This window comes from Pieris napi, chromosome 1 (genome assembly GCF_905475465.1).
Source record: "Pieris napi chromosome 1, ilPieNapi1.2, whole genome shotgun sequence".
Lineage (NCBI taxonomy): Eukaryota > Metazoa > Arthropoda > Insecta > Lepidoptera > Pieridae > Pieris > Pieris napi.
Window position 1 is genome coordinate 12,336,393 of NC_062234.1, and position 12,957 is coordinate 12,349,349.

General features: G+C 32.0%; 2 protein-coding genes across 2 annotated transcripts in view; one reads left to right on the forward strand and one right to left on the reverse strand.

Moving 5' to 3' along the window:
* The window catches only part of LOC125048628 (CHH-like protein), a 28,188-nt gene extending 17,586 nt beyond the window's left edge, over nt 1-10,602 (reverse strand). The window contains exon 1 of the mRNA XM_047647402.1: nt 10,492-10,602. The gene's annotated coding sequence lies outside the window, so the exon portion shown is untranslated. The remainder of the gene's footprint in view (nt 1-10,491) is intronic.
* Nucleotides 1-12,957, forward strand: part of LOC125048507 (peroxisomal leader peptide-processing protease) — a 63,627-nt gene that overhangs the window by 3,776 nt on the left and 46,894 nt on the right. The gene's annotated exons all lie outside the window — the stretch shown is intronic.

Below are 12,957 nucleotides of genomic sequence, written 5' to 3' on the forward strand. Positions count from 1 at the left end.
TGAAAGGTATATGCAATACCGTTCTTTAAATATGTATATATATAGTTAAAGTAACACTTAAGTCTAAACGAGCATTCACATCGAACGTGCACAGAATTCGAGTTAGGGACAAAATTACCATTGATTACATGCATACAGTACACATTGTCTATGTGTGTGTGACAGTGCGTATACGCCGCGGCAGACTTCTTGGCAACGAGCGCTATAAGGGCCTCTCCATATTGAACCACTTTTTCCCTTAATAATAGTCTATAATGACCATTAACCCCCTTAAAGTAACTAGTTTTTGTGTAATTGCGGTAAGGAACTTCTTGTATGGGATAATAGGAAAATTATTAGCAGTATTTGTGTTAGAACATATATTGCACATAGAGAGACAGCGCTGTTTCTTACAGAGTCTTGGTAATATTTAATAAATTAGAGAAAATATTTCGGCGTCCTCAAATCCATAAACACCACTTTACTTTAATTTAATACCATAGTGTTTAGGGGGAATTTGTATAGCCTGTTATATATTGAACATATCTTCTATTTATAATAAGTAAGACCAACTTATAATGTATCTTTAAACGTATACATCAAAGATATATACGATCGGATACCGCAGCCGATAAATAAAATTGAAACAAAAGAGCATCCCAAATAAAGTACTGATGATGATAATGATAATAAAAATGGCACGTTGATTGCACGATGCCTTGCCAAGGTAAACACATACAGCGTTAAATAGCATTCCATACATTCGTGTATTAAACATGTATGTGGCAGACTATTCGACGCCAAGATTGAAACAATGTGTTGAATACGATATTGGCTTTGTCTTATTGCTCAAATTCTGCGTAACTTGTATGTATTTTGGCGGGAGGAAACTCTTGTAAACACAGGTTGAACCATGCCTTTCTAACATCCGTAATGTCAGGATTTAACTCATGCACTAAATTCAATGTAAGATACACTCTTTTATGAACTATTTAATGAATTTAAAACATAGGTACGTACTATTGTTTACTGAAAAATTCGCAAACCGTTTCGTTAGTTACGTAATGTCATTTAGTAGTCAACTGCCAATCAGTCATCCTAATTCGTACTGTATTGATTATAGATTATTTTGTATTTGTTTAATCACAATAACTTTAAGATTTCTTTCGAAAGATTTACTTCATCTTAATAGTGAAAATTGTAAGCATAATATGTGAAATTATGTGTTATATAAATCTTACTACGAAGCGTAGTGAGTAATATATTTCTCTTACTATTTCGTTTAACAACCAATATTATGTTCAAGTTCCAATAGTTATGAACTCAAAACTTAGTCATAAATTTGACAGAACGCAACTAAATGGGTAAAATCTTAACAAGCGTGCAGGTGTTGACTAGATAATAAAAGTCATTAGGAGATAGTTTACTACTAATTAACTTTAATAGGCAGGTGCTCATTACCGGGTAGCCATTGTTCATTACAAACTGTGTATTGAACCCTGTATCTAAGAAGGCAATAAATACTACTTTGCTAAGGAAACTGATTTTTTGCCTACACCACTGTGTAAGTGCCGCTGTATATTAGTATTTGGTGATGGCGGCCAAATTTTATTGTATTAAAATTGTTTGTTAAAAAAATAAAAAAGGAACTTATTTTTTCGCCCACATATAAAAAATAACTTAAATTAAAAAATTATAATAATCATGTGAACATATGCTTTTATATAAAAAAAAATCACTTATGCTTTAGCTATTAAATATAATATTTATTTGTGATAATCTATTTGTTCTCGTGTCAATCGCTCCACGTAGAGACAAAAAAAAAGTCAAAACTTGAAATTTGATAAATTTTCGTCTCATCGAGTTTTTCAATATTAAGTAAATAAAACCCAAGGGAGTGGAAGGGGTCGGATAATTGAATTATACGCGCCTTTCACCACTCCAATTAACTTTGCGCACGCTCAGCTTACAACTTTTACTTATAGGTAAGCTAATAACCCGCGATTTTGTCTGCTTAGATTTAGAAAGAGATTAAATTAGTCGTAGAATAGTCGAATTCAAAAATGGAAGATCAAATACAATGTTTGCCCGAATCGCACCGATCTTTATTTCGCGTTATTCAAACTTTTTGTTACGTTCCCATATTACGTGTTTTAGACCATTCTTAGACCATAGAGTGAAGTAGCCGAAATTACGTACATTACAAAATTTTCGTAATTTTGCCTTTGAAAGTAATTCGAAATATTTTAATATTGTAAAATACTTATTTATAATATTACTTATAATACATTTCATAAAACATAATCCTCTACCAAGCCAGTTTTCATCCCTAGAGTGACGAAGGTGAGGTATATATGTATAATAATATATGTATATAATAATAGATAAGCGTTGCTCACAGTTTAAGTGTTAAAAAAGTTTTATTATAATTAAAACAACGCACTTAATTTATTTTTTAATAGAGATAGAACAACAAATTTTTTATACGTTTTATTCCGCAACAACCTTGTCAAAAAGCTTAAAAATAAAAAGTGAATTCTGAAATCTAAAAATTAGGGATTCATTTTCATATATTCTATTTGCAGTCATACATTTTTACACGAATAAATTTCCACCTAATACCTAACTCCTTTGATCTGACATAGCTTCTTACATTCGAGAATTATATTTTGGCAGACTTTAGTTCAATAATTTGCATACTATTTTCAGTTTTACGAAATGAAATTCAGCCAAGACTTCGGAACGTTTATTGTCCATTGTGGCCTAAGTCAAACTGGCTTTAAACGGTTTTCATTCATTCCGTTAACCGGTCAATGTTGATTGACGTTTTTTTAATTCGTAATTAATAGAAAAGAAGGTATATTAGCTTTTAGATATGTTGCGCGACTCGGAACGTACAAAAACTGAAAAAAATTAGTTTAAATAAGAAGCGAAGATATAGATAGCAGAAAATGGCTCCTTTTCTGGACCTATCTGCATTCTCATGAAACCTTCGCAAAAATCTATATTTAGCTAACAGTAGGTTAGTTAGGTAGTAGTTACGGCATTAAGCAAGTACGGGAATTATTGAAAACTTCAGTATTTAAAATATATTTAGTTTGCAAATATTTATTTCTTAATGGTCTAAAAGGCATTTCCACCTTCCACTTTCAGATTTAAAAAAAAGGTGATTTAGACGCGAAAATACGTATTTATTATTTCAATGATTATATGATTTACTTTAAAGTGTAAGTGATGACCTACAATTTCGAAAATAACCTCGATTTTGCGATGATCGGCAGAGCTCGTTTCCGCAGTATACAAAGGTAAGTGTAGTTAATTTTCATAATCTAAAACCGGTCGAGTGAGTGTACAAGTTAGCGAGATTCTGCCGCCGTACAGTCTCGGATGTATCGTACTGTATTCATCTTTAACCATATTTTGTATTGCAATTGAAAATTTGGCACTATATTAGCATTATTTGTACTATCTCTTATATAACTGTTTTATTTTGTCCTTGTCCGTCTTGTGAATTTAGGTTTGTGGAAGGATTATGCGGTGTGTAGTGAAAAAATATTGATTTACCACATTCAGTCAAGTGAGTATTTTCTTCGAACATTGAGTCATGCGATGTAGATGCATGTGGGATAGGTCATGTGTCATGTGGCGAACTTCCGTGTAACAACTCCACTTACAGACACCCAAACATAATATCATTATAACTGGCTTATTCATAAAAACTATTATATACCGCATCAGTCTAAAACACTAAAGCCTTCTTCGATAATACAGGAAATTTTCAAACCACTCCTGAGATTAACGTGTAAAATCAGTCAAACATTCATAGTAGCTGGGATTCGATATAAATGAAAACAATAAATTCTATTAGTTCATTAATAATAATGTTTTTATAATTGTATAATGCGATGACGCTATATGGTATATTAGAAACTATACTATTTATAATTGCTTTTTATTAAACGCTGATTTAGGGACATGCTTTATACTAATTTATAATATATCATGAATAAAACTCCAATGTGTTTCTGAAATAATTATAGAAACAATATCAGCATATTTTTCCACAGATTAACAAACTACACTTCACTTCCACAGATTGACATATGACAAATAATTAACAATCTTAAAGAAATATAATGATTTCTTTACATATATGAAAACAATTAACATCTTACATATTTTAATATTGTCATTTGAATGGTGGAGCAAACTGCAATAATATTTCAATATGGAATTCAATTAATTGACAGAAATCGTCAATTTTCACATAAAAGCTTATGCAAATTCACATTCCGTATTTTAATTCTATAATCGGAGATGTCACGTATTTATGATAAGGATTGTTACAAGTGTTTGATAACATCAAAGAATTTATATAATATCATTTGTTCTTAAGAAATCAAATAGGGCTAAAGTTTTTCGGAAGATTTTATTTTCAGAATCGCCTCCATAAATAGTAATAATAAATATCTATATTCAAATAAACAAGTTATAATTAAACTTACGGCTCAATGAGTCAATTTATGAAAGCGGAGCCCTTTTTACATAGAAACATTTGTCTAATTAATTTGTATTACCTACCAATTCTCAGTAATTTCTTAGAAAGTTAAAGGGGTCAGTAAAACCTGATATCTAATATTAGTTGATTATTATTGAAATTACCTTAATTATATAGTAAACCTGCTTAAACCGACTGAATGACTCATTGAAGTTTTTACCCGCGTACAAATGAACAAACATTTTAGGAGCTGTTAATGCATTTCTTCGAGCACGTACTCATTGTACACTAGCGAACACGTTTTGCTTCGTTTTATTATTTTTAGGCAGTTTTTGTACCTATGAAAAATTTCACTTGAAAACTGCGAACTCAAATTGCAGTACATTATAATACGTAAATTTTTATCATCTTAACATTTATTGATATCTGATACAGTTGTATAATACATACTAATTATGAATTAATATTACAAAAAGTTAATTAAAACCGAAAATCTATACGTTGAAACATTTTCCCATCCATATCTAAATAAAAGGAATATTAAATAAATATCCATAATTTGTAGACATTTAATCTATTCAAATGTCATTTAAATATCATTAATAAAAACTAAATCGCGGTCGGCTCTCTTCAAGATATCAGATAACAATATTAAAAATTAAAATTATGACAGCGAACGGTAAAAAACATGGTGATAAAAACTAATTACTCCATTAATAAGAATAAATTATTCTAAAGTGTCAGATTTCAACCAGGTGTTCGGGACGAATACATATTTATTTTTATTGAAGCGTAAATATCTAATCGTTGTGATACCTTTGCCATTCATTATTTATAAAATCATTCGAAACTTTTAAAATTTCCACTGAACACTTGTTTTTAATAGAAAAAGAGCGCAAACGGGCAGTAGCCTCACCTGATGTTAAGTGATATCGCCGCCCATGAACATTCTCGATACCAGAGGGCTCACGTGGATTACCGGAATTGGTACGCTCTTTTCTTGAAGGAACTTAAGTGGAATTAGTTCGTTTTTTTTTAGTTTTATAGCGGTGGTGTGCGACAAAAAAATGCTTTAAAAAACGCTTAGTTAACGACGGACGTAGAGGTGATATGGGTGGAATTTCATAGTCTACCTCGACGTCCGATAAAACTCAGCTGGAAGTATTAATCCGAACAACTCCTCTGAACACTCTATATGGTTAATGCGATAGAAGATGCAGATAGACCCAACATCTCTACGCAACGCCAAGGGATCAATGATCCGAGCCGCTCTTCATTGAATACGGTCAAGTTGAAGGAGTTGGTACTGGAGAGCTCTCCCGTGGGGTTTATACAGTTGCAATGACCTGGGGTAAAATAGGGCCTCGCCTAGCTGACCACACCAAGTTTCGTGGAAGCTAATAGTATATTTCTTCCAAAGGACCGCAAAACTGAACGTCGTTCGACATGTTAACGCCGAGTATTCATATGCTGGCTGTGGCTTTAAGACACTGTGTTGGAAGAGACGAGAAGCGTCAAATGGTGTTTCTTAGCAGAAAACGCGCACACTTGTGTCTTTTTGTGGTTAAATTGGACTAGATTTATTCGACCCCAGTCGTAACAAACTTGTGACTTCAGATCCCAGTTTGTTCCGGTACTGCCCACAACTTCCCGAGAAATACCTGCACGGCCACGTTAAATGTTGCTAAGTTGTACAACATGATGCAACATGTAATTGTTATGCAAAAGAAAAAGGCTTGGATAGGACACAGCGTTCACGGTCTTGTGGTCAGATCATGCGCATAAGCACAGGAGCACAGACGCAGCACTATTATGCCCGCGACTTTATTCGAGGTTATTATACCTATACGGCGACAAGAGAATTAGTTTTATTCGTTTGCAACCTTTCTCTTAAAACCATTTCATAGTTTGAAAGATCTAAGCGTACTCTAAGATACTAATTGTAAGTAGTTATCATGTTACAGTCAAGTCATGAGTTTTAATTAAATACATTTTATCTCTCACACATCTGAGTCGGAACATGACTGCGTTGAAGTCTTTTTCAGGGCTCAAAGAGCCGGGAAAAAGTAAAATTCAAATTCAATTAAAATTGCCTATCGTGGAACACATGAGATAAAAGTTATCATAAGTTATAGGAAATCATGCAATTTACCTTATAGCCTCTACTCAAATGTTCATTACTAGAATAAAGAAAAAAACACTTTTGATGGGACATTTTAGGTATTAAATAATTTTTTATTTTTTATTTATCCGCCAAAATTAAATTATTAATAATTCACCGTGTAAATAGACTTCCTGCCAAACCTTCTAGACCAGTGCAGATAGCCTTTAAAATAAATAAAAAGTAAAAAAAATTACAGTAGGATGAAACCCATTAGAAAAGGAGGGGAATATGATAAAAATGAAAGGAAAAATAAATTACGGTCGATCTGAGGTCGGGAAGGGGAAGGGGGGGGAGTTTTAAGGGTAAAAAACCGTTTATCTCGATTTCCGGCAAAACTAAAAGTCCTATCGAAGAAAATTAAATGGCAAAGTTGTAGGCAATAAAAAGATCTACAACTTTTGTATTTGCAGATTTTTCACATAACCTCAAAATTTAGGTGAAAAATTCAAAAAACCAACTTTTTGGTTTTTTATTTCTATCTTTTACAAAAATTTATTTTTTTAAACGAAATTTGGTGAAAACTTACCTTATTATGTCCCAAATATACTGTAATTTATTTGATTAAAAATATTTATTTTTTCACCTTATTTTGAATGAATATCGAAAAAACACCCTAATTTTCAATCGAAAATTCTGACGTCAAAATTTCAGCTTTTTTCAAAAAGTTGATGTGCTTTCAGTGCGTTGAAATCTCTACTTTCCTATAGTAAAAAAATATATATATATTACCATAGTAAATCTTCTCAGAAAATGCAAAAAATCGTATGCAGTAACGCCCAGACCCGTCATCCCCTTCCCTACTTCTCTATGAAATACGAAAATTTTAGCCCATCTAAAGGCTAAAAATTTTTTTTAGGTCACTCAGGTATATATAAGTTATCTTAAAATAGTAATAAATAGGCATCTAATTATAATTTAAAGAAGATTCATAGAGAAGTAGGGAAGGGGATGACGGGTCTGGGCGTTACTGCATACGATTTTTTGCATTTTCCGAGAAGATTTACTATGGTAATATATATATATTTTTTTACCATAGGAAAGTAGAGATTTCAACGCACTGAAAGCACATCAACTTTTTGAAAAAAGCTTAAATTTTGACGTCAGAATTTTCGATTGAAAATTAGGGTGTTTTTTCGATATTAATTCAAAATAAGGTGAAAAAATAAATATTTTTAATCAAATAAATTACAGTATATTTGGGACATAATAAGGTAAGTTTTCACCAAATTTCGTTTAAAAAAATAATTTTTTGTAAAAGACAGAAATAAAAAACCAAAAAGTTGGTTTTTTGAATTTTTCACATAAATTTTGAGGTTATGTGAAAAATGTGTGAATACAAAAGTTGTAGATCTTTTTATTGCCTACAACTTTGCCATTTAACTTTCTTCGATAGGACTTTTAGTTTTGCCGGAAATCGAGATAAACCGTTTTTTACCCTTAAAACTCCCCCCCCCTACCCCTTCCCGACCTCAGATCGACCGTAATTTATTTTTCCTTTCATTTTGATCATATTCCCCTGCTTTTCTAATGGGTTTCATCCTACTGTAATTTTTTTTGGTTTCAAAAATTATCGGCACTGGTCTATTCTAACTGAAACGTACGATAAATTTATTTTAGTATAAAATAATTAATTCTATTGTTTTTAACGATTGTTAATGTTGTTACATCGGGGCCTCAGCAGTAATGCTGGAAATAACCTTCTAAATAATAGACTCATCAGCCACGTCTTGGGAGTACGAGGTGATAGACCTCTGATATAAAAAGGCAACTTTTGATAAAGGATATCTCTAAGTTGTAAAGGTTATAAACTATTAATTTTATAAGTATATAGAAATATATGACCTGGTTAACCGTTTACCTAAGACGTTTAGCAAATATTAACACAAGTACTCTAACGCGGTGACTAACAGTTAAATTGCAAATCTTAACCGTTACTAACTTACACTTTACAGGACCATACTACAGTAGCTACATATCATAAAATACATTATATAGATTCCATAAATAACTCGAATACTAGAACGATTCGAATCGTTGACGACCAATCACATTTCGAGCGGCTTGATCTCTTGGTGTTGCGTAGAGATGTGGGATCTCTCTGCATCTACCGCATTTACCATGGAGTGTGTTCAGAGGAGTTGTTCGTAATAATAGCTGCAGCTCAGATACGATCCGCTCTTTATTTGTATTCAAATCTCCCTCCTTCTGGTTTCTTCTATCGATGTTTGCCATAGTAATTTTGTATGATGATTTGAATATTTTAAAAGATTACCGAGAGTGTTTTACGCCGGCTTTTTCCGGACCAATTCGACTTAGGGCCCTTCAAGAAAAGAGCTTACTATTTCTAAAAGGCCGGCAACGCATTTGCAGGCCTCCTGGCAATGTGTCTAGTGTCCACGGGCGGTGGTATCATTTAACATCAGATGAGCCTCCTGTTACATTAAAAAAAGAAAAAAAAAATCACTTTTGACGAGTCTATTGCAAGGTCGTCGGCGGAAGAAGGACTTGTAGGAACTTAAACATCACAAATCGCAATCAATTTTTAGATTTTCCAAAAAAAAAAAAAAAATATGATATTTAGTAGGCACTCCATCAAAACTTGTATATTCGTAAGAGCGGAAGCCGTTGAGTATAAATTTACAATATAATGTGATGAATAAATGAAGTCAAAGCAATCCAATTGCAATTATTGATTTAGTATTGCTAAGCGCAAAATTAAAAATAGATTTTAAAAAATCTGTGCCATGGGAACATGGGCCAGGCCCCACACGTATTATTTTTCTTTCTGGCTTTTTTAATTCTTTTAGAGTATAAATAACATTTATAAACATTTGAAGACTTACATATTACTTAGTCCTGTCTCTAATATGAACCAACCAAATAGTAAAAGATGGTGAGTTATATGTAGAGTCTAAAAAGTTACAAAAAACTCAGTAATTTAATGGTTAAAAAAAAATTATTGAAGAGTTTGTCATTGAATTTAATTCGTTTTTTTAAAACAAATATGACATTTATGAATATGTCAGACTGTGATAATACAAAGATTAGGTACTTGTAATATTCGTCAAGCACTCGAATTATTTTATCTTAATTCCAAAGGAAGAAATGATAAACGTCTTTAAAATGTAGAATGAATAACGTTTAATTTTAGATGGAAACAGTTTGTGCTTACTAATGCATTTATGCAATATTCGCAATAAAAAATATTTATTTATTTATTGTTCAGCGAATTCCATTGTTACTTTTAACGAATTAAACTGTACGAAATCCTCTTTTGTTCTTCATAATAATAATGTATAGAGCATGCCTTTTGCTAGCAATTAATCTGATTCACATAAATAAGAAACAATAGACCTTTTAACGCACTGTAATATTAAGAGTTACTTATATTATTATTGTACCATACATAAACAAACTGTAAAAAAGCATAAGCAAAAATAGATTTTTCTGTCAAGTCGTTCATTAGAGGATTACAGCGGATAAATGTCAAAATTGGCGCCAATGTTTACGTAACAGATAAATAAGATTAAGTGCATTACAGATAATATGATGATGTCAGTGAGATTGATTGCAATATAAAAAAAAATTAGGAATGTGCGGTGCAGCCTGCGTGACCGTTTGCATTTTTTGCTGAGCGAGGATAACAGTGGACAAATGTTGCATCAGTTAAATACTTAGTTTGAAATAAAACACGGACAATTGTGAACTTTCATTGCTATTCGCGTAAAAGACACGTAACGCGATCTAAGTTATCATATGATCGATAAAGGTAAATAAACTTTGAAAACCTTGCACCGCCATATCAAACACGCGAACGTTCGATTAAATATAAATCACTGATTGTACTCACTGTTAAATCCGTGTTGTACACAAAATAAAACTGAAGCACAAATTCACTCGCGTAGACAGACGTGCGTTCACAACGACGTTTATTCAAAGTTTGAGTGGACTGGTCGCTTGTAGAAGATTATATGGGGCGGTAAGAGTAGCCATTGGCTGAGAGTGCCGCGCCCGCTCGTACGTCACGAGAAAGCCTGTATGTTACTGCAATTTTTTTACCTGATCGCGCGCCGATGCGATCCATCACACACTGAACCTTTAGATGTCAGGTTTTTTTATCGGCAGTTATCTCGTGAGATTAGGTTTGATGTTACGATAAGCGAGAACTGACACTCATGTAGGCCTCGCACTGTATCCTGTCAATGTTAAGGATTTTTTGCTTACACAAATCCAAATAAACATAATTTACAAGATTTAAGTTACCGATTTATGACGTTGAAACAATATAAATGTATAAGGAAATCGTGCTTTTGTATATTTCCTCATTAAATTGAAATAAAAATAGAATTCATGAATCAAATAGGAATTTTTTTTATTACACTTGTTTAATTATTCTTATGACGTTAACACTTGTGCTTAATATGTTTACATAGACAAACATTACGAAAGATGTATGATGAGTGCATTTTATGTATTGCTTATTATATTATAAGAAGACCAAAGTAGCTTAAAAACAGATTTGCTTTTATAGAGAGGCATAAAGACATCTGATAAGTGATATCGCCCATGGACAATCAAAATACCAAATGGATTTCAACTTACGGCATCTATAGTTCGTGATAAGTCTCATTACTTAATTACACTTAGTGCCAAATCTGGACTTAGAATCTTGCCCAGTCGTATAATATTATATTAAAATAGGGGTAGTAGCCTCCGTGACTTATATAGTTTAAATAACACGATATATCTCAACATCTGAACTAAACAGATATATTTTAAGGTGTTCTTTAAATTCATCCTACATTTTCATCTATCTAAAGGCCCTACGCGAGCGACGGGTATTACTTAGATGAGCCTTCTACCCGTATATCCCTTTTCTTTAAAAAAAATGGTGTAATACGTTTGACTTTTTTGCACTATGACTCATCTAATGACAATTGCGAAAGAGTTATTTTCCTACATCCGCCAACAACCGTTACCCCGTATTTAGTTTTCCACGATTTTATTCTACAAATTGTTATATATTCGTCTTTACGTTATTTTATTTTAGTTATGTTGTATCAATGCAATAAAAGATACACAAATATTTAATTTCGAAAAACTTTTGTAACGATGTTTGTATGTCGAGCTCCGAAAGGGTATTTGGAACTAAACGAAACACGAACTTTTATCGTTTTAATAGAGTTAATAAATTATTACATCGTAATAATCAATTGTTACAAACTATATGACGTATGCGATATCGTATAGGTATACATATTATACTCATAACGAAAATCGTTTATCGAAAATTACGTTAAAGGAAAACCACAACATCGTCATCATTAATCTAGAAACACTTTTTAGTACATTGAACAGGAAATACATGAAATTACAGTTAATAATTTCCTAGTAATTTCGGACGCATTTAAACTAATATAATAAAAAAAATGTCAGTTATTTCCACCTTTGATTGATTATACCTATTCTAAATTAACCTTGTGGTAAAGGCTTTTAATCGTAAAGTATGATTCAAGCTTTATAATGTTAGGTTTGATTAATTGCTTTAGGTTTCTCAACCGAACGAATTATAGTTAGAATCTATTTAAAAGGTCGAAAACGCACTTATGAACCTTCTGGCGATATACGAGTAAGTGTTCTTGGGCGGCTGTATCAATTAACACCAAGTGATCCTCCTGCCCGTTTGCCCACTGTTCTGAAAAAGTGATAAGTTTAGATAATCTAAAGATAAACTTGGGTAAAGATGTTTTATTATATTAATTAAGTTCCAAAGGACACCGTATATCCAATAGTTATTTAAAACTATTAGTATGAATAATATTATATCATGGTAAAAGATAAGTAATTCCTATTACCCATTAAACAAATTCGCTCCAATTATTATATTTTTTCCTACTAGGATGCGACCAATTACAAATAGAAAATATTACACATGAAACCTAAATAAAAACTTTTCGTTTCTTAAGCCCAGTTCAAATAATAACTCCTTATCACGAGGTTGATCATGTAACTTTATCATGATATGTGATATAATATGACGTCATAGCTACGTTAATAACAGCTATAGTTTAAGTAAAGTTTGACGACGCTTATTGTTACATATAGTTATAGCACAAGCTTCATGAAATGCGTCAGGAATTTTTATGTTTTAAATGTTTATTGAATGAAGAATTAAGTGAAAAAATTATTAATTAGATAATTAAAAACAAATTAACGTTGAAATCATTTTATTTATATAAAAACAATAACACCAGCAATACGCCTAATCTCGTAATTCACGGATAAGCGATTCCAACCTGGTGCAATTTCCGCTAAA